General features: G+C 41.1%; 1 long non-coding RNA gene across 1 annotated transcript; it reads right to left on the reverse strand.

Moving 5' to 3' along the window:
* Positions 1 to 1,935: 1,935 nt before the first annotated feature.
* On the reverse strand, positions 1,936 to 20,603 carry LOC111930818 (uncharacterized). The gene is made up of 5 exons (XR_002865318.2): positions 18,246 to 20,603; positions 6,035 to 6,181; positions 4,445 to 5,566; positions 3,092 to 3,274; positions 1,936 to 2,753 (listed from the first exon to the last, which is right to left on the reverse strand). It is a non-coding gene; the product is annotated as an uncharacterized LOC111930818 (long non-coding RNA).
* Positions 20,604 to 21,987: the final 1,384 nt, after the last annotated feature.

Below are 21,987 nucleotides of genomic sequence, written 5' to 3' on the forward strand. Positions count from 1 at the left end.
TGCAAAATGATACATTTATGGGTTTTTCTCTCGGTGCTGTAAAGTTTTGCCACAGAATGTTTTGTGAAGTATCATCTTTCTCAATATCTTATTAGATCACTGTAATCTGGATTTACATATTGATTCATTCAGTTTCAATGTCAATCAAGACATGAAAATTTAATAAAAACAACTCTAATTGCTCCTCGGAGACTTAGCAATAATTACTCCCATATCATCTCAGTGAGGCAGACGTCTTTAATATGGTCTGTTTTTCAAGCCTAACAATTGTTCATTTCTTTTGGGCACTGCATACTCCTCAAATCAGCATTTCACTCACTGAGATCTTGAAGGCTGCCTTAACAACATATCACATAGGGGCTACACTTGATAAAATTGAAACTGTATTCTGTCAACAATAATTATGTGGGTGTTTTGCTCATTTCCTGCTATAGCTGTCCCATGGCAACAGCGTGAAAACAGCGCTCGTTTTTTAAATACATAAATGACTGCTTTGATGACACATTTCTGGCTCAGGTTTGGCAAACGCAAGGTGAAAACAAAGACTTTTTTGAGAAACTATCACAACTACTTCTGTTATACGCAAATCTGTAGGGAATGTGCTAATTCCCAAGTGAAGGGCGCAGCTTTGCTGTAGTAGTGGTAGAAGTGGCCTGAGGCATTTCCAGAGACTGATAACAAGTCAGCATTTGCATTTCAGGCCGTTCTCTCCACCCTCGGTGAATTTCACAACAAATACCTCAACTGAAGGTCATTATTCCATTTAACCCTGCCTTTGGGGTTGTTGCTGCTAAGGCAAATCAGATAAATCACTGCTAAAATTCCACATTTTATCAGAATTATAACTGTCTGGAGTGCTGAAAACGTATCTGGTGGTATTGATGATTTTGTCACATAAACTCTGGTACTTAATTGTTTTGGTAAATGGAAAATCAGCTTTACAATTTTCAGTTTTAAGTGTTTTGAGAATATTTAATTTTCCAATAATATTTTATGGGCTTGTGGACCAAGAAGAATAGGTATTGTACAGACAGTTCATAAAGCAGTTACAAGATGAATTAGGATATTGCAGGTTTTACCCTTGGCTCTGTGAACAGCTAAGCTCTGATGTAATAAGACCTGATGGCAAGATCAAGTGCACCTACAACTCCAGACTTTCAAATATCAGCTTCACTGAGAAAAGTAGCAAAAATGATACCATTATGGTTATTTTTTGCCTATTATGAACACCCCATCTAAACTTGTTTCATTGAAGTTGATACTAATGCAGTATAACTCCAGAAACATCTGGAGACTAACAAAGTGGACCAGATTCAGGCTGGATTTTTAGAAGGAACCATTTAATAACCCACCATATGTCCCTGGGAGCATCCTTTTTTTCATTTTAACATTCTAAAGGGATTTTGAAAACAAAATGTAGCACTAACAAAATGTAAAATCCATAGATGCATGTACTTAAGATAAACCTGTGATAAATTTGAAGAATAGAACAGTTTTTGCTTTAGGGGAAAGAAACAACTCAAATGTCAAGCTGTACACTGGAGTATGAACAAAGCCCAGTGTGCCTGGAATGTCCAGAGTGAATCTTACACTAGCCTCATATCAATTGTCTTTTGTATTGTCACATGGATGTAAAGGAAACCGGGAGTGTTTGCTATCAGCATCTGATTAACCACTGAATTCTAACCATAGTTTTGGAACAAAGAACAATTTTATTTGATGCCAACCACTGTCTGTGGCAGGGAACCAGTACAGTTTCCATTAGAGGAGGATGAATTCTAATTCTGATGAGATGCGGGGATGAAATGCTAACTCTTAAGCCAAATGAATATTCATATAGGAAAGTGAAAATAGGTGTCAAGGACTTGCTGCACTTAAGTCCTGGGTTACATGAAAACTGTACACCATTCAACAAAACAACAAGGTTTCTAATGATTACTTTCTCCATATAATTTATTCATCTATTCCAGAGCAGTGTTTCAGGGCTTAATGAGTATTTGTAAAGCTCTGACTCAAATGCACTCTCAAAATGCAAAACATTAAACCATTTACAATGAACAGAGTAGTGTAGATTACTGGTTCAGAAAACTGCATCTCATCAACATATGCATTTAAAGGGTGTATTACTTCACTAGGCCCCTGTTCACAGTCCTGTGCAGTTGACAGGCTAAGTGTGCTTCCTTCTCACTGAATCCACTCTGATGTCCAGGGACAAAGGAAAAGTTCAGGAACTTTCTCTCTTTTCTTGTTTCACCCCATGTGACCTGCATTTTCCCTGTACGAGGCAATCTCATATCACATCTCAAAGAACTAATTGGAGAATAAATAAGATTAAGTAGCAATAGAATGGTCTGGGTTGGAAGAGACTTTAGAGATCATCTGACTGCAGCCCTCCCACCATGGTCAGGGACACCTCCCACTGGACCAGATAGCTGGAATTCCCATCCAGTGTGACCTTGAACACTTCCAGGGATGGCACATCCACAACTTCCCTGGACAACCTGTTCTTGTGCCTCACCACCCTCACTGGCAAGAGCTGAAGTCACCTCTAGTTTCTTGCTGGAAGATCAGCTTTCTGAATCAGAGACTTCTCAAAGTCTCTGACACAACAGACTTCTATGAGCACAAGTGGAAAACAAGATGACCTCATGCTTCCATGTGCTATCTGCTTGTTGATGTGATTCTCTGGCCCATTGTTGCAGTGCCATTGCACTTTTTATAGAGGCTGTATGCTCCTTAAACTAGATAAATGTCTATTAAAAAAAAAAAAGAAATTTTCAAATGTTAATTTTCTTAAACTATATTTTTTCTTCTTTGTATACTGTGATAGTTGCTTTATCACTATTAATAAAATCTCATGTAATGCTAATGATGGTAAAGAGTACTCCCAGTAATTCTAAAGGAAATCCAAGACTTCATACGACATTTAGTAGGAAAAGAGAAAGATCAGGCAAAATAAACATTCTGGGATTAAGTAATTCTTCTTTCCACATTAACTAGCTGTTGCCCAGACACTTTAATTCTTCACCATGCTGTGCACAATAAATGAGAAGTCAGGAAAGGCAAAATCTTGGCTTTTGATATCTCGTACCTTTCTGCCCATTAGTTCATCTCTCCTACACCTGTCAATGGTGGCTATTTCTACTTTCTTATTTTCCTCATGCATGGTCTCTACTGCATTTTGGGACACAGGAGAGGGTATAGTTTACATTTATATACATCAATGCCAATGTACAAACGAAAAATAAAGCTGTGAGTGGTTCATGGCAGCCTCCTGGACAGAAAAGAACACACATTATTGTTAGGTTCTTTTTATTAAATTAGCCAGCTTGGAAGTTTAATGTCAGTTTTTCTCTTTAGCCAGGCATAGTAACTAGTTTGGCTGAAATATAATCTAATAAGGGGTCAGTGTGGGGACTGAAGGAAAAAATTTAAAAGAAAAAAAAAAAAGAAAAAATTGCCCAGAAGAAACATGACTGAAATCCCAGATTATACTAATTTCCTTAGCAGTACTGTATATGCAGATAATATTTTTAGAAACCAACATCTCTCAGAAACAGGCATTACGTTAATTAAAATATGTCGTAGCCTAAGATTACATTTTATTAATTCCTGTTTGCAAGAAGGTCATGTCTAATGATTTCCTCTTGGAGTTCTGGTTTTAGCAATCAGATTGTTAAAGATTTTGATTCTTGTTCTACTTGTGAAATTACTCAGATCCTTGCAAACACAAATGCCAATTCCCTGATCTTTCAGTGTTCTTTTGAAGTTTTTGCCCCAGTGGGATTTTCTTTTTCTTGAGGTAAAACAGCTGCATGTACAACATCAGGAACTGTAATTAATTTTGCATCAGTCCAGAATAAAAGCCATGTGTTCAGATAACCAGGATAAATCACTGTAACAGACCAATACTGTTCTCAATTGCATTATCACTGCATTCAATGCACAGTTGCAATTGTGCTTCACAGCTGGCACAAATACACAATTCCTTGTGAATAATTAATATTGAGCTAAACTGTAACTGCATATTTAAGTATTCATGACATTTTACAGAAAATCACGTATGCAAAATTCTCCCAATGAATGAGATATAAATTTAAGAATAACCACCTCCTTCAGTTAACGCCTTGGGGAGCAGGAACATCTTGACCACTGTCAAAAGAGTGTATTGAAATCACATCTTTTAAAGCATTTTGTAAGCATGCAGAAACTCTAGAGAGAACATCAGAGTGGTTAGATGGACAGGCAGAGGCACAAAGAAATGTGGCCAATTTATCTGTTTCAATAAAAGGCAGTGGTTTGTCCTAAATCTTTTCAGAGTCCTTCAGTGTCTAATATCACCAGTAGTACTAGCACATAACACATAGCACATTCCACCCTTCTAAGTAATATTAATATAAGTTTCAAATCCTTCTAAATAATATTAATTAATCACATTACTGACCTGAGTTCACAGAGGGATCAAACTGAAGGCAGTTAACCAAATAAACACAAGTGGTCAGTGCTGTGGAAAATGGGGCAGGAATTTTGGAACTTATTTTGCACTCCCTAAAGATTACTCAGTTCAATTCCTCTGAACTTTGGGCGGTGTGAGCACCTATGCTGATTGAAAGCATCTTGTGGAGCCCGCACATGCTGTGGTTCTGTGTCCAGGGTTCATTCTTGTGGATGCTTTTAAAGATGCAGCCTCCTCATGTTCAGACACAAGCTTAGCTGTCCTTGGTGATTAATGAAATATATTGGCACAAGAAGTGCAAATATCTGTAATCATGTCTCACCTAGGTGCCTGATGACCTGAGAGCAAAGAGCAGGTACATCATGAAAACTGAGGAAAGGGCTTTCAAACAGGTAAGGAGGAGCAGGAGAAATGCAGCTCCTCCCCGACACCATAAGAATCAGGACAGATCTCCAGCATTCTTTGAATTTTGCTAGTTTTACATGTCCTGAATTTGTCCTACAATTTAAAAATTCTCTTGTTTTGACATTTGCCTAAGCAAGAACATTGTTCCTAGCACCTGCTTTTGAGCAGGTGCTTTTCTTGCAGGAAAATTTCTCAGTGAAAGTAGCTGTCATCTAAAGAGGCAACAGATCAATGTCAGAAAACTTGTTGATCAACTTCCTGCATTCTTGTTCACTTGAAAATGAGAAATGAAGAAATGAGTTCCGAAAGGCTTCTTCAAGGAACAAGGAAAATTGTTGCATACCAACAGTCGCAGACAACATTTTCTAGAAAATCTTAGGCTTAAGCATCTACTAAGGCCTTATTCACATAAAGAAATTTCAATGTAACTAAATTCACTTAGCAACTTGCTTGGTGAAGGGCTATACTCCTCCTGTGAGAGCATGTCAGTTTATTGAGACAGAAAACCCAGATGTGTTGTTCTTTACCAAGAGAAAGGGCACACAACTGAGGAGACTACAGCCATGGCAGCCATGCAATCTGTAGCTGAGGCAAGCTGAGGGCACAGCTCCAGCTTGTTACCAGTCCCACATGGTCAAAGTGCCCTTGCCAGCAGCACAGCAACAGTGAAAAGACTTGAAGAGCTAAACAGCATCTCCTCTTTATCTGAAAGAAAAGAAAAAAAGGTTGCTGTTCTTTTCCCAAGCCTCTAGTTTGGCTTCTCTCAGTCCTTGCAGGTGACCTGAAGCACTCAAACATTTCTCTCTTCCCTGCACCTGCTATCCCCTTCCTTCCTCCTCTAACCTGACCTGAAGTAAATCTTGCCTTCAGACATGATCCGTACTTTGAAGCATCTTCCAAAAACAATGCAGTTGCAAAATGTGCAACCTTTATCTGCAGTATATTCTACAAAGCTTTGATAACATAGTTTGCCAGATAAGAATGTGAAAAGAAATACATATTTTATAGCAACCACAGTGGCAAAATGACTGAATTTTGTTGGCTTACTTGGTGAATTTCAGCTAAGTGGGGAAATAAGCCCGGTAGAAAAACTTCCCTGTGTGACATGCTGCATCTTCCATATAACCCTCTGCTATCCTGGCTGCACCAGCATAACAAACTAATAATACTTACAAGTGTGAGATGTGCAGGTTTCATAACAGAATTCCAGTGGGAGTAATTGTTACCAGTTTTAAGACAGAACTTGTCAGGTTTGGGAAAGAGACTGAATACAGTTGCACCTGTGACAGCAGAAGGCTGGCTGCAATGATCCAACAGACCCTACATTTCAAAGTAAAAAGAAAAAACAAAACAAAAATGAGAACACCAAAGTCCTGGAAAAAAAGAGCCAAGTCTCAGAAAGAACAACAGCAGAACAAAGACAGTTACACATTAGCCAGCACACACGCTCCTGTGTGGCTTCTGTGGCTGGAGATGCCAGAGAGAAGAGCATGAGCCAGCAGGGCCATAGCAGTCACTGCCATGTAACAGATCCTTTGCCACACAGAATAAAAAGATATTACAAAACAAGAACGGAAAAAGGAAAAAATATTTTAATAAGCAGGCCTTCTCCATCCCCACTCTGTTTCCCAGACACACAACAATCTTGCAAAAACAGGGAGAAGGGAGAAAATATTTTCAGGGGTGGCAAATGCATCCACAATTCGTAGCAGCAGGCAGACTGAGCAGGCTTGTGGTGCTGCACTGACAGCTTAATTGCATTCAAGGTGCTACCGACAATGTGCCATGAAAACTTGTGCTGGGAGATCATTCCTATTTGGAAGAGTACAAAAAGCAAGAGAAGAGATGGAAAGTAGCTTGTCCAGAGGGTGAGTCCATACTCAGAGTAAAGCTGCCTCCTGAATGTGCATAAGGCCAATGCCCTGAAAACTTTCTGTCTGGCTTTACTGCCTTTCACCTCTAACTCTTCAAACAAAAATTATCCAGTGGCAGCTCACTTCAACCAGGTTTTGCTGGGTCTCGGGATCCAGGGATAGATGAAGAACAATGCAGAGCCTCTGAGCCAAGGAGCAATACACTCACTGCTCATTCTGCCCAGGGTGTAACATCAACTCAGACTTTTCTAGGAAAGGGGGGCTCACAGACCCCCAGCAAGGAGTTGAACAGCAAAGTATTTCACAGGCCTGCAGGTGGAAATAGAGAATAACGAATTCCTTCTAAGGAGTAACTGTCTTCCACATCCTAAAAACCTGCTTGCAGATTTAGGGAATTCTGCAAAGTGGGGAGGAGTTTCTTGCTTTGAAACAAGCAGTATCTCTGCTGTTTCTTCTGGAAAGGGAACCTGCCTCCTTGACAGCCTTCTGCAACTTGCCTTATCATTTCTACTGAGTGAGATTTCAAACCTCAGGCTGAAAAGAATTGTATGCAACTTTTATACCTAAATTAAGGCCACCTCCAACTGGTAGTATCTCCCAAGTGGGATAACACTACTTTTGTGTGGAAGAGAGAAATTTAGAAATTTGCTACACACAAGAGAGAAATTTGCCACACTGTAGATTATTTGTGAAGTTTGTTTGTGCTTTACTGAAATTGCTTTGCAAAACAGTCTGATTTACATTTGGTGGCATTTTTCATCTAAGAATATTATTGGCATAAGTGTTTAGTATACCCCTGCCAAAAAAAAAAAAAAAACCCACAAAAAAAACCCACAACAGAAAATTAACATGCAAGGCAAAGAGCAAAAGACAAATGCAAATCCCCTTAGGATTTTCTTAGGAATCAAAAACCAGTTGGAGTAAACATTTGCCAGCTCAACAGTTTGAACTGTCCTATACACATCTCTCTAATAGCCTCTGCAATAATTGACAGAGTACAATACCTAGAAAAGATGCCAGCACCTCACAAATATGAGGCTGCTGATAGGATTAAGCATAATCCTGTCTCACCAATGAATAAAGAAAATAAGAAATGGAACCGTGTAGTGTGGGATAGCACTGAGTCTAAGATACACTTATGACAAGCTTTTGGTGGTTTTTGTGCACAACAAAACTTCACTGAGAAGGTCATGCATGAATTATGAAAAAAAAAAAAAGCATTATAACTGAAGAATGCCAGGCAAAGCAGGAAATAATCTTTAATTAATTTGTGAAGAACTTTCATTTGGCATACACAGTCTGTCAAATAAAGACAGAACAGTAGCTTTCTTATTAAGCTGATAAAATTGACCAAAAGTGAAGAAATCTCATAGTCAAAAGGCATTAGAACAATGGATTTTTACTAGGAGATGTAATAGAAATCCACAGGGAATCCTGGCAATGCTCACTGGCTTTTTTCTCCTGCAATCAAAGGTATTTCTGACAGAAAACAGAAAAAATCTTTACATTTTATGCTTTTCTAGATTTTGACTCAATATTTGATCTCAGGCAGGGTAAAATGCAAGTAAATTCGAACTTATTCATTAATTCTAACAAGTCAAAGTACTGCACTTTGTCTTTTCTTATCGCTATTATTGTCTTTGTAATTTTCATTTCCAATTGCCATCTCCATCTCCCACCAGCTTGCACAGGTATTAAGGGATATTTTTGTCATTTGTAAAATGCTGGGAAACTCGTGATAATAGGCACTTTATAAATGTAAGGTGTTATTTTAGTGAAACTGGGACAAACTGCTCATTTCAAACATAATTGGCTACAATGGAAAAACTGGAGCATCCACAGAAAACTGGGCCATGGTGCATGTGAGGTGCTAATATTTATCCTAATGTGGCACCTTTGGCTCAGCTCATAGGAACTATTCACTAGAACCCTATTCACTGAGGTGTGTGAGCAAAAGAATGTTAAAAGAATTTTATCTTTATTTGAAAGTGCTTCCTGGGAACAGGAAGCAATTCAGCAAATCAGTGTGTTTGTTTTTCACATCCACAAGCCAAAATTTAAATCTCACTTAAGCCTAAAGGGAAACAAGTTGCGTGATTTCAGCATAATCCCTTCAGAAATGTATTCTCTTCACAAGAACACTGCTCAGCACAGTAGCAGCTCTGTGCAGGAGAAGCCTCAAACTGAAACATTAGAACTGCTAACATTTAGGTTAAGAGGGAGAGTCGTTATTAGCAGCCTTTATAACAATATCCTATATGAATTCATAAATAATCTTAGCATATTGACATCCTGGAAAGGAAATATGGAAAGCTTGCCTAGGAGCTGCCTGCATTAATCTTCATTCTATCCTGTACTGGCATCTTTCCCAGTTTCCTATGCCCAAAGTTCACAATGTCTGTTTTTAAAGGAACACACTGACCCTTATAGAGAAGAGCCCAGAAAGCCTGATTTGCTACTAGTTTTAATTTTTATATCCTCTTTTCCTAAAACAAGTTGTTTCTGAAGTGCAGTTTCTAGTGAGCCAACAGAAGACAGCCTTTATGGGAAAAAAAATTGGTGTGCAAATCAGATGACTAAGGAACGTGGATTGATCTCACCACCAGGCCTTATGGGGGGAGAATAAAGTAGCAGGATTCCATGGAGCTAAAGCTCATGGTCCAGTCTCACTAACATAGACCAACACTGGCCAACAGCTCCTTACCATGGGCTCTGAGCAACTGTTCCATGCAGGAGCTGGGCCCAGTGAAAATCTCAAGAATGTTTTCATCCTGCCAACTCCTTGCCAAGGCCAGCAGTGATTTTGCCTTTGTGAAGCAAATTTTGGATTCCATGCACCCATTCTGAGTAAGGAAGGGAGAGGTGAGATCAGAGCCAAGCAGCTGATTGATAGCTGCAGCGTAGACACACTCATAAAGAAGTTCCTGGAAAAATAAAGTACTGCATGCTGTGAGACAAAGAGGTTCAAGGATTTCTATGCAACAGAACCACTTCACTCTTCCAGGAAAATGTCACAGCAAAACACTTCTAGTGGATGCACATCAACTGGCCAGACAGGGCTCATGTAGTCCTCAGAGAAACACCCTCCCTTTTGGGGAAACAGGCCAATAAGATAACAGCCTAAGGTGCCACATGTACCTGTTTCACATGTGGATCTCTACCGTGACTTTAGGAGCCTGGAGTTCACCCCTCTTCTCAACAGAACATGAACACACCATCAAATCTCATTATATAAGTCTGATTTGTCTGCTTCCCTTAGAAGTCAAGGCACCTGGGTTTGGGAGGAGACTGGCCTGGCGTTGCTGTCCTCATGCTGCAAAGTCCCCAGCTCTCCCTCTGCTGAAGTGGAAGCCCATGCACTGCGGAGTTTCCTACCAGCACGTGCACTCCTTGCGTCACCTTGAAACCCCTGGCAAAAAGAACAGGGCTTCCTTAGGGGTCCTAGGGAGAAGAGGCGCTTGTCATGTTCTCAGACTGAAGAGACTGTGTTACCAACACAAGGGGAGATGTAACACAAAGCCTGGTTTTGGAGTGTCTGTATAAATCTACAGGGACACCTGACACAGTCAACCATTTCTATCATTATGCCTACCTCTGACTACCCCAAAATGTCTTTCCAAGATATTACTTTTTCCCTCATCGTGGTGGTGATAATTCACTCTGGGTTACAATGAATACATAGTTTCCTTACTAATCAGCTCCAAAGTTAGCAAAGGATACTGCCTGCTGTTCTTGCTTATCCAAGGTAATTTACTGAAATTAAGTTAGTTTACCTGCTGATCTCTATGGAATGCATTCAGGGTATTCCTCAACAGTCCATTATATTAAGTTCTGGGAAAATCACCAGCAGGAGCTAAGACTAATACCTTCTAAAACCTTTCTGAGCAAAGCTTCCCTTTAGCAAGGTTGTTACCCTATAGCTCCTGTCATATACAGCACATACTGTACTAGTGGAGATGCAACACTAGCAGAGATTCTAGGTCAAGTTTCACACACTCCCAGCACAGTTACTGTGGATTTAGGCTGGGAAATTTGAAGGAAGAGTTTGTCCCTCACTGATACCGTGAGGATGTGAGGACAGTGTGAGATGACCACCTAAATGAAATACAATGCATTTTTTATGCACTTGGAGATCAAGAATACCTTTGTTTCTAACAGTCTGAAGTTTTCCCTCTGATGCATGCTCATAATTCCCACTGATATCTATAATAAAATCCATGCCCCAATTCCCATTATCCTGGCACACTGCTCTCATGACAAATGACAGAGAGGATGAAGACAACAATAGAAGGGACATTATCAAGGCAGGTAAAATTTCCCACAAGAGTAAGTCTTAAAATATGTGTGTTAGATGAATGAACACAGCAGCCACTTGCCTGAGGTTGCCTTTATTACTCAAATAAAATGATATCTAAGAAAAAGATATTTCCACTGCTTTGGCAAGAGGCACAGCCTGCATTTGCTCCCTGAACACACTTATTCATACTTTTCTCTCATTTTTATACAAACGCCAAGGGCTGGTCTAGCCAAAGTTTTCCACCCACCGTGGATGACACAATTTGCAGTTTGGCTTTATCAGTTGTGCATGGGAAAGTGAAGACACCACACCCAGGCTGCTCCTTACACCTCTCCTGCTCCTTCTCCCATCTCACCTAGACATGCTGCACGAAGGACAAGCAGCTAGAGCAGGTTCAGCATGGAGAACTCTTTTTGCCAGCAAAGCCCAATGCCTTGCTTCAAGCCTCTGGTGTTATAAAATAAAGGAGTCACAGCCCAGCACACATCCCTGCATTTTGGGCATTGTTTTGAGATGGGATATATAACACAGTGTTACCACCCTGCATCTTCAAACCTGGGTCAGTCCCTAAAACTAACAGTAGCAGCTTAGAAATGTTTTGATTTTAAAAATCAAACTTGTTTTCTGATCCTTGGTGTTTTCCAGCCTTACGTTCACCCTCCTGAGACCCTAATCACCCTCAGGAGAACTGTAAGCATTTCATTTTCAGACAAAATCTGGCAGTCTGGCCTAATCCCATGACTCAAGGCTGCTAAAAGAAAAAAAAAAAAAAAGATGGGGTGGGCATGGAGAAGAGTACTAAGTACACAAAAAACCATGAAAGCTACCAATATCCAATTCAGAATTTTATTCTACAAAGGTAGCAGCCAAAATTACTCTGTTCCTAAGAACTATTCTAACACAACAGAAAGCAAAGTTTAATAAAACCCCTTAGACTTGTATTTTACTTGCAAACATTCTGGCAGGGTGAAAGGCCAGGCAGAGACCTTCACTTCATCTGTCACTTGACATTTTTTGGAACATCTTTGCTACTGAAGAACCAAAATTCTGCAGCAATGAAATTTCAATGTATAGGAATGGGAAGCAAGGGCAGAAGGAACCACATACAGATAGACACTCATGGACAAACACAGCAGAATGGCTGCAGAATTTATTTCACTCTACTCTCATCCCAGCCATGCAACAAACCAGAGGAAGGATATCTTATGATTGAACACTGGCCTGGAACATCTGAGTTCAGTTCCCAAATATTTCATAAAGTTTCAGACTCAGTTGTCATCTTACAAATATACAAAGGAAAATAATGTTTCCTTTCTTGGACTCATGTTCTGTGCTTTTTCTTCATATTGTGAATCTGCCTCTTATTTGATAGGAGCTACTTAGCAAAAAGGAAACTCTGATTTCAGCAGGGGCCTGTAGCTGCTGTAACAGCAAGTCATAATCTGAATCAAATCTCACCTCAAACCTTTGCAAAAATTTCAGCTCTGGATATGCCTTTAGGAGCAGGATCATTACTGCTGTAAACAGCCTCTGAGCCAGATGTGAGCAGACGTCCCACAGTTCTTATTCTAGTAACCTTTAGCTTTTTGACTAAAATACTTAAAGAATCTAAAAATACAGTGTGGAATAAATCATGCTGCCTAAAATTCTACTTTCCCTCCCCTCAAATTTTATGCCTTTTATGCTGAAATGGAAAAATGGCAAAAGCAACAAAGAAAGGGTGATTATTAATCTTTGATCCTGAGTCACTTTCTCTTACAGAGCCCTATTCTTCACCTCAGGAAGTGTGATACAGGAGCACTCCCACAGCCTGATTAAAGGTCCAGGTATGGGGTCACACAATGCACAAAGAGAGCTGCAGAGTTTCAGAGAGCAACATGTATTTAATGTGTGACTAAAGGCAAGCACGATAAAGAACGCAATAATGAACATTCCTAATGATTGCCATAGCTGTGAAACTGCCACAGCATTGTTTGAGGTAATTGTGGTGAGAAATTGTTTGTTAAGAAAGAAATGGTCAAATCTGTTTTCTACAGTGCTAGCCTGGGTGATTACAAAACAGAACTTGCTGGGAATGCCAGCTTGCTGGAAAATGGCAGTGTGCCCTCCTCAACTGAAAACCGCCAAAGGGACCTAGGTTTTACTGGCTTGCATGAATACTGAGGAATTAGAATTGAAAACAAGCCAGATGAGGTAGCTAACAACTGGGATTTCAGGTTTGTCAGCAGAGAGATGCTTCAGAGAAGGGTCAGAGGTTACACCTGGAGATTTAGAAGATAATGACAGAGTTCAGACAGGCATCAAACCCATCTGGTCCCTCAGAAAGCAAATTGTCATGAAGTCCAGTTCTGAGAAGAGCAACTTGGTTTAAGATGCAAAATTCATTACTTCCTAAGGAAGATGCTCACCTTAGCTCTCACTTCTTAAATGAAGAATTAGAAGAAATATTAAAAAAAATAAAGTCTCAATTTTTAAAAAGTCCACAAACAAAACAGCTGTTGCAGGAGCCCCAAACAATCCCAGGTGACCAAAACAGCAACCTATCTGCAAGCTCTTACCACTGCTCCCTGCAAAGATTGCTTTTATGGCAACAGCTTTCCTACAAGGGAATTGCTCTCTGAAAAGTACTGAAATTGCAGATGACAACAAAATAGGCTCTCTCTGAGAGCAGGCAGTGCAGGGAGAGCAGCGGCCAGCCCACTTTGGGAATGGCATCCGAGACCCGCCGCCCCGCATTGGGCAGGAGCCTCTCTTTTCACCAACACAAAGGAGGACGTGTGAGCATGAAATCCACTTTGAGCACTGTTCACAGAGTTGAATCTAAAGACTGCTTTGGCCTGGCCACCATGAGGAGCTGCATTTTGATGATCACACTGTCAGAAAACACCTTTTTCCTCCCCAAGTCTTCTACCATTCATAGAATTTTTATGTTTTAAGTCAATTTAAGTCACAAGGAATCCCGCTTAAGAACTTGATTCTCAGTATCTAGAATTTATAGTTTCCAAAAGGGAAACAGCTGTAAAGATTATAGGAAATCAGGAGATTTACTGTTAATGTACTAGTCCCTCAAGATTTCTGCATCTTTGGCCAGATACAAAAAAGCGACTTTCTTTTGTGAAGTCATATTTTACACTCAAGCATAACACTTCCAAATTTTTAAGGTGGTAATCTGGCAAGAACTGGCAAAACATTAGGACAAACAAAACATTTCATATGCATTTTACTAGATCTAACAGCAATTCAGGCTGTTCCAAGAACTCTGCTCAATTTGTCAGCTGATGAGCAACCTTATAACTAATCTAAACATAAAAGCTTATCTAGACATAAAAGCTTGTCATAAAACCTTGCTCACCTACTCTGTCAAGAGAGTAGGGTTTCGTATCTCTCAAAGAAATTTTGATTAGACAGAACATAAAGAAAGAGTTCCCAACCACTGAAGAACAGAAACTATTAAATAGCATATGTTTTTCATTCAGACCTGGATTTAGTGAAAGGTATTACAGAAAGTCCTGAAGTATGAAAATGCACTGGCTATCAGATATAATGTGAGCTGTTGTGCTGACAACCCTATATGACCAGAAGAAAAAAAAAGAGACTTTGTAACCTTGTTTCTGTATGTACCTGTGAGAAAAAAAACCAACAACAAAACCAAACAAATCCCAAACAATGTCTATTTGTGAGGGCTCATGAAAAGCTATAGATCTATAAAGCTCAGGCAGTCCTTTGTCTCATCTTGCTGCATATTAGGGATATATTTCATGTTCAAATTTGACTTACAGCAATAGGCAGCCAGCACAGTTCATGCCCTGTGACTCACAGTCAAATACACTGTTTCATAAAAGGGGGTGTCAAGGACACTCCTCAGCATTCTAGAAAAAAAACCAGAACCATCTTGATAATTCAGACGCTAAAATCCCCACACATTTTGTATCATCATTACTTAAAGAACTGAAGACATTAATGGCTACCAAAGATGAAGCACTGATATTTCAGTATGGTTTGCTCTGCATTATGTTATTCTTAACCTTTTCTATTTTTTAGTTTCTAAAAAAGCTGCTGCATCCATTTACTGTACTGGAAAATTCAGTGGCATGAATGGTTCTAAATTTAGGATGCAGGACACTGCAGCTGTGATAACGTTTCGGAAGTAGAAGGCATAGTGGGTACATGGCATATTTAGATAAGAGGACTATTTTTAGTCAAAATGAAACTCAGTTTTGGCTACTTTAGCAAGTGCACTAATTTGGCTAATCAGTTCAGATAGACTTTACCCCAGCTCCCACTCTCACCTGCAAGGTACCGCATACTGCTACCTCTTCTCACTATTTGTCTTTTAAAAAATAACGGGTAAAGCAGGAGAAAAGTAATCATAAACTTGTCACATGCATTTCTGCTACCCCTTCCTAAGCATCCAGTGGCAGATACTTGGAGAAAGGCCAGCAACCTGTCTAGACCACTATACTCTGATGCAGTACAGCCATGCTCTCCCACAATTTTCTCCTCACCAAACTGCTATTGTTGGTCTCCTCCAAATGGAACAAATTATCACTGATCAATTTCTGCTAAGTTCAGCATTTTATTGCACCAAGAGAGTGCAGTCTACTATCTCTCTTCCACTTACTTCAAGCTTAAAATGTTGCTTCATGACTGGATCATTTTTCACCTTAAAACCCTAGCAACTTCTCCCCAGTTACAACCTTTTCACCTTTGAACACATCTTGTCTTCAGAGTAATCCATCCTGCTTTCTTAAGCCTGAGCCTGGCTTCTGTAGGATCTCGTTTTGACACACACTTGCCATGTCATTTTTAGATAGCAAGTTCTCCATCACATGGAAACAGATTGTTGACAGCCACACAGTAAAGTGGCAGTTTTAAAGTCAGAGACCAGGCTTTCAAGTCAGCAGCTATCAGGCACATTCTTAAAAAAAATTACTATTGGCTTTTATTGATAGAAAAATGTTTTTAATACATTTCAGTGAAAATCAGTAATTTGATCAAGGCTGAAAGCAGTTAAAATTTGTAATACTGAGATAGATTTTCATTAACAAGCTGTGCACAAATTAAGGTTAATTATTTCCAGACTAATCCATCCCAACTCATCAGCATAAAAGTTTATTTTTTCTTTTTTTGAGGAGAAATTTGCAGTCATATGTTTCAAATACTGCTGCAGCTCTGGTCTCCAACCAGGAAAGCATGGGTGTAGTGAATCTACTAAGCACAGTCCTAATTTTTTCCTATAACTGGGATATGGGCATCTGCAGCAGAGCAGTAGATTTGTGCTTCTCCAAAAGCACAGAGCGCAGCAGACTGGATTATGTGCTTAAAAATGAAGCTGAGTGCTAATGAGCCTTACCCAGCATTCAATATCCACAGAGAATTCCCAGTCTGTGGCTCCATAGAGCTTGGCCTCAGCTCTGAAAGTCATAGAATGACCTGGGTTGGAAGGGACCTGAAAGATTATCCCATACCAACCTCCTGCCCTGGGCAGGGACACCTTCCACTATCCCAGATTGCTCAGAGCCCCATCCAGCCTGGCCTTGAACACTGCCAGGGATGGAGCATGCCCATCTTCTCTGGGCAGCCTGTTCCAGTGCTTCACCACTGTCACAGTAAGGAATTTTTTCCTAACATATAATTTAAACCTACTCTTTCTGTTCTAAGCCATTCCCCACTGTCCTGTCACTACATGCCCTTGTAAATAGTCCCTCTCCATCTTTCCTGTAGGCTCCATTCAGGTACTAGAAGGCCCCAATTAGGCCACCCTACCCAAATATACACACATGACCAGATTACTCTCTCAGAAAAACCAACTAAGCAGCACTGTTTTCAATGGAGTCACACTGGAGGAAAAAAAAAAGGAAAAACATATTTAGATTATCAGCAGTATGATGAAATTTTCAACTCCTTGAAATTTTCCAAAGAGCCCACAGTCATATCAATGATGCCTTTAAGAAACTCAAATCTCAATACCAGAAATTAGGCCCCATTCATTATTTTTATCCCTTAATCCTGCTGAGCTCCCAGAAGATTTGTTGTACTGCATTTGAATTTCTCTTGTAGTACTTCAGCGTGCATTTTGATGGAAGAATTTCACTACCGAGGCATGCTCTCCCAGCTTATTACACCAACACTGCTCTCTTGTGGTAGACACTTAAAGGGAATTTTCGATCCACGCTATACACACAACTTAGCTAATACTATCCAGTGGCCTAAGGGTATTTACAAAGCAACCACCAATAAAATGGATGCCCACACTTTTGATAGATAAAACAGACGAAAAGCAACAGCAGATGATTAATTTGTCTTATTGGATATTAAATATTCAGATGTTTATCCTCACGCCTCTGCCATTGCCAATACTTTGCACAGAGAGTGCTTTTGCAGTTCTCTTTTCTGACCTTTTCTACCAGGATGCATTTATCAGACCAAAGCTAACAACCATTCTGTGCAATTTTAAATGTCTTTCAGAAATTCAAATCCACTCCTCAAAATGAAACAAAAGTGAAAATGAAAAATGTATTTTCTCTCTATCAACTCTCACAGTTACCTGATGATTTTAATTTACCATTTATTAAAAAGTTATGGTTTCCCAAGCATGATTCATATTAGCAGGCTACAGAAGACAATAAACTGCTAAATGCATTCATTTTCCTGATTCGAAAAGTGCAATGAAGACACAAATTCATTGAGTAGGAGGCCAAGTGACTACAAAGGTGCCTAGAAATGGGAAAGGGAAACCAAAACTGCAATTCAATTAGATAACTAAAGTGCCTAAATCATCCAGAGTTTTAATGGATCTTTTTCATCTTTATGGCTCTGAGAATATCACTGATGCCCTACTGGAGCAATTCACCCCTGGATAAACATCAACCATCAGCTTGCTACTTTTTTTTATTTTTTGTGGGTTAAAAATGAAAAAAATATTGCTTTTCTTCACTATGGTAGGAAAGATTAATTTGTGTGTAGCACAGACACCAACCATAAAAAAGGCAAATGCCCCCTGGACAGGCTGGCAACAGCACACACAGCACTTAAGTCTGACACAGTGACAGAGGTGCTATCACAAGGCACTCATTTAAAACACAATGTTAGTGACACTTTGCCACAAAAGGCTTGTGGCATTTAAACAAATCCCTAATAAAGGGTCACACTGACGTCAGCAGAACTAAGACAATTCATAGCATGGAAAAAAAACTCAGCTACATGTACGTACCCCAGTGTGATAACTCATTGGTTTGCTTTTTAATGCAATTCAACACTTTCAGGTACTGTCCAGAGCTGAGTAGGTGGGTTCACTGATGGAATCAGGTGGTGGATTTTTACCAAGTAACAGCTTGCCCTTCTTCTCCTCTGTCTTTTCCTTCCTTGATGCACCATTTGACTTACAGGACTCAAAGCTGCTTTATATCTGTTAGCAGAAACCAGAGGCCCCTACATGCAAATCTCTCAATCTTAGGTTAGACCAGCCTCAGCCTCAGGGACTGCTCTTGCAGCTCCCATGCCCTTTACCACTGGATCGTGTCCTGTCCATGGGAAAGATTTGGATATGCTGCACTTGTTGTAAGCAAGTTTATTGAGCAGCTTCCCCAGGCAGCCCCAAGAATCAAAGCTTTCTGTCTACTCAGTTTTTCAGAAAGGTTATGACAGTGAAGCCAACACTTGTTTATCCCTCCCACTGCTTCTGCTCTCTGTATAAACATTGGACAAACAGCCTTGCCAAGGCCAAGAACTGATACTGGGGTACCCAGCCCTCATGGCTCCCGAGCAGGAGATCCAGGAAAGCCACTGGCCAAACACACCTGCAACAACCCCAAAGGAAAGGCCAGCAGCACCACCGTTGATCTGAAGCTCCAGGAAGATGACCCAGAGCTGAAGGACAAGGCTTTCTGTGTCTTCCAGCACACACAGCTTCTTTGGCTGCAGAAAGATGCAAATCCTTATAAAAGGTCCTAGGGTAAGGCTGATTTTGCTTTGCCAGTGATAATCCATGATGTGACAGAGCACAGGCATCCGGTGTTCCACTCAATTGTCATATTTTGATTGCATCTGTCACACACTGGTAGATCTTCAGGTTGAGGGAGATGATGAGCTTTTAGTTTTCCTTTCTCACAGCTTTGCACTGAATGCCTGTGCAGGAATGAACTTGTCAACCCAGATGCAAAATGAATGAATGGCTTTTAATCACTTTGATAATGTTAACGTTATTGCTTTGACAGAATAGCAGAAGATACAGTTTGCTGATTCAGCCACTTGTATAACGATCTAATGGGCTTTTCTGGCTAATGCCATGCTCTAAAAATATACACTGGACTAATAGATGAGCCTCTGCTATACTGAAAAACAGGCTCATTAAGACAATTCCTCTGAAAAGTGGCATTTTTATGACAAGATACTGAAGCATTTAATTACCCTCTATCCTGACAGAGCTGAAAGAAATTAATTAAAGAGAAAAAAAACCTTTTACAGCAATGTAGCAGATCTTGAGGTAGGAAAAGATACCAACAGACAGTAGTGTAAAGGGAAATCTGAGAAGTGTGAGGCTGTTTTTCCAAAGGAAACAATCTGTTGATAGGCCACAGATTGCCCTTCATTTACACTGAACAGAAGGCCAGGTTCTGAGAGGAGAGTTGTCATTACAGCACAATTAATATTCCCCGCTCTAGTCTGCGCCAGGAGAATATCGTCTGCTGCTGAATGATGGGGAAGCCGGGGGTTTGGGAGGGGAGGAAAGACTTCAGTGATACTTGAGGTAAAGGACTTGTTTTCACTGTAGGATTCAGCCTGGATTAGCCATCCTTAAGCTCATTCCCTGCTCTCCAAGAGTACGTTAGGAGAAGCTCTGCTCAGGCGGAACAAGCACAGGGCGCTGTCCCGGAGCTCTGGGCAGCGCTGGCACACGGCGGTGCTGTGCTGGGAGGCAGCGCAGGCCGGGCGCGGGTGCAGGCCGCAGACTGCAGGCCGCAGCCAGCTGCCCTGGCACGGCCCTGCTGATGGCATGAGCTCAGCGCTGTGCTGGGCCTGCCATCGGACACAAAAACAAACCTTATGCAATCCCTGTCGCTTTCGAGGCAGAGAGCTGCTCCTGCCCTTGCTCCACTTCCTGACAGCTGTCTGTGCAGCAACATGGGAAAACAGATCAGAGAAAATACTTTGACTTCCTTTTTTAAAAATCAACCAAATAATCCCCCTACTTGCTTTATGATTTGTGGTTTTTCTTTCTCGAGCTCTATGGTCTCTCAGTCCAGCTCACCACCCTGCTGCAGCACCCAGGGCAGGGCAGAGGGGCTTGAGGAGGAGACTGCTAAATCCTGCTTAAGCAGGGCTGGTACCACATGAGAAATCCACGGCCTGGGCTATCCCCACTGTAGCCTCAAGGCACATTTCCTTTCAAAGAGTTAACACTTAATCAGGCTAAAGACTTTTGCATGTGAGCGCAGGCTAAATCAGGAGCCTGGCTGGACTTCCCAGCAGTGCAGGGGTGAAGACAGGCCCACAGTGACCATGAGTGAAGCAGATGGAATTCTCACTCCTGCAAAGAACAGCTTCACTGGGCACTGAGAAATCATCGACTGATCAGAGCAGCGTCCTTTAGATCTTGCCTTTACAGCAAGTTTCAAACTTGATAGAACCATGGGCCATGGCCTGTGTGCCACACACAGATGGGGCCTCCAGCCACCAGTCCCTTCTAGCAGCTTTCCTTCCTTCTGCCACAGGCACATGGAACACAGAAGGGAGAAGTATCACAGAATAGGTGGAACTTCAGCTGCTCAGCCTGTGCCAGCTTGTCCAAAAGTGAATCAAGGTTGATTATTTTAACCCTTTTCCTTTTGCTGTTTCACTGTTGGATCGCTGTTCCAAGTAAGCAATGTGTGCCAGGTTTTGAACCCCAGTGACAAAGTAGTCACCCTGAGCAGCCCACTGACATGACCAGGAGAGCTCACATCCTCCAGAGTCAGAGTCAGAGGTTCACTCTACCAAAAGCAGCGAAGCATGTGTTTTGCATTTAACTCACGTGCATGTGTGTAAAAAATGGGGTTTTCCCATTTTATTGGCACAAAAGCACAGCCACACACATCTTTTCATTTCAATTCTTTAGAGAATTTTCACTGTTTTAAATACTATGGCAAACAAACCTATATCCAAGTAGCCCTCTATGAGCCCTAATCAAAGGTTGAATTTGAGCCACAGTGTTAGAGGGCTGACGCAGGTATCGGGATCAGCAGGAGATGCACAGGGTAACAGAAGACAGCCAACCTTTCAGCCAAGGGCACACCTACAGCCCCTGCCATCCGCATGCTCTGTTCCAGAGGCACAGCTCTCCAGCCAGGAGCTTACAAGCAGCCAGTGAGGCTTGGGACGTGCGCCTGTGGCCACCGCTCTGTCCCAGGGACACCGCGGCAGGGCAGGTCACAGGCTGCTGAAAAGATCGGGAAGCGATGAACTAGATGATCCCTCTAGTGCTTCCTTGCCTTTGGCTGTCACTGGGAAGCTGGCATGAGAACACCCCTGCTCGCTCTCACACCGCTACCAGAGGAGCAGAGGAACCCAGCACCTGCTGCATGTTCCTGCCTGGCTGGGAAAGGTGACCCTTTCTGGCAGGAGAGAGGCTGCAGCAGCTCTTTGCCAGAGCCACTCCTCGCTAGCACAGTCAACACCTCTGTCCAAGATGTACAACGTTTTTATTACTGCAGTTAACCAAAAGAAGCAGCTGTTCAAACAATGTATAGTGGCAAGTGCTAATACTTTGAGGAAACATATCCAACTACAAAATGTTCAGCACATCCCTTCCCTCCATCATAGAGGATAAGAGAAGGACTGAAAACAGCTGAGTGGACATAAAGAGCTCAAAAATGCCTTATTAATAAGTGTGTTGGATCTAATGATCTGTGAAACTGAAATGAGATTATTTGGATTATCTCATTAAACAAGAATAATAGCAATAGTAACCGGGTGGT

This window comes from Cyanistes caeruleus, chromosome 6 (assembly GCF_971803275.1).
Source record: "Cyanistes caeruleus chromosome 6, bCyaCae1.hap1.1, whole genome shotgun sequence".
Taxonomy (NCBI): domain Eukaryota; kingdom Metazoa; phylum Chordata; class Aves; order Passeriformes; family Paridae; genus Cyanistes; species Cyanistes caeruleus.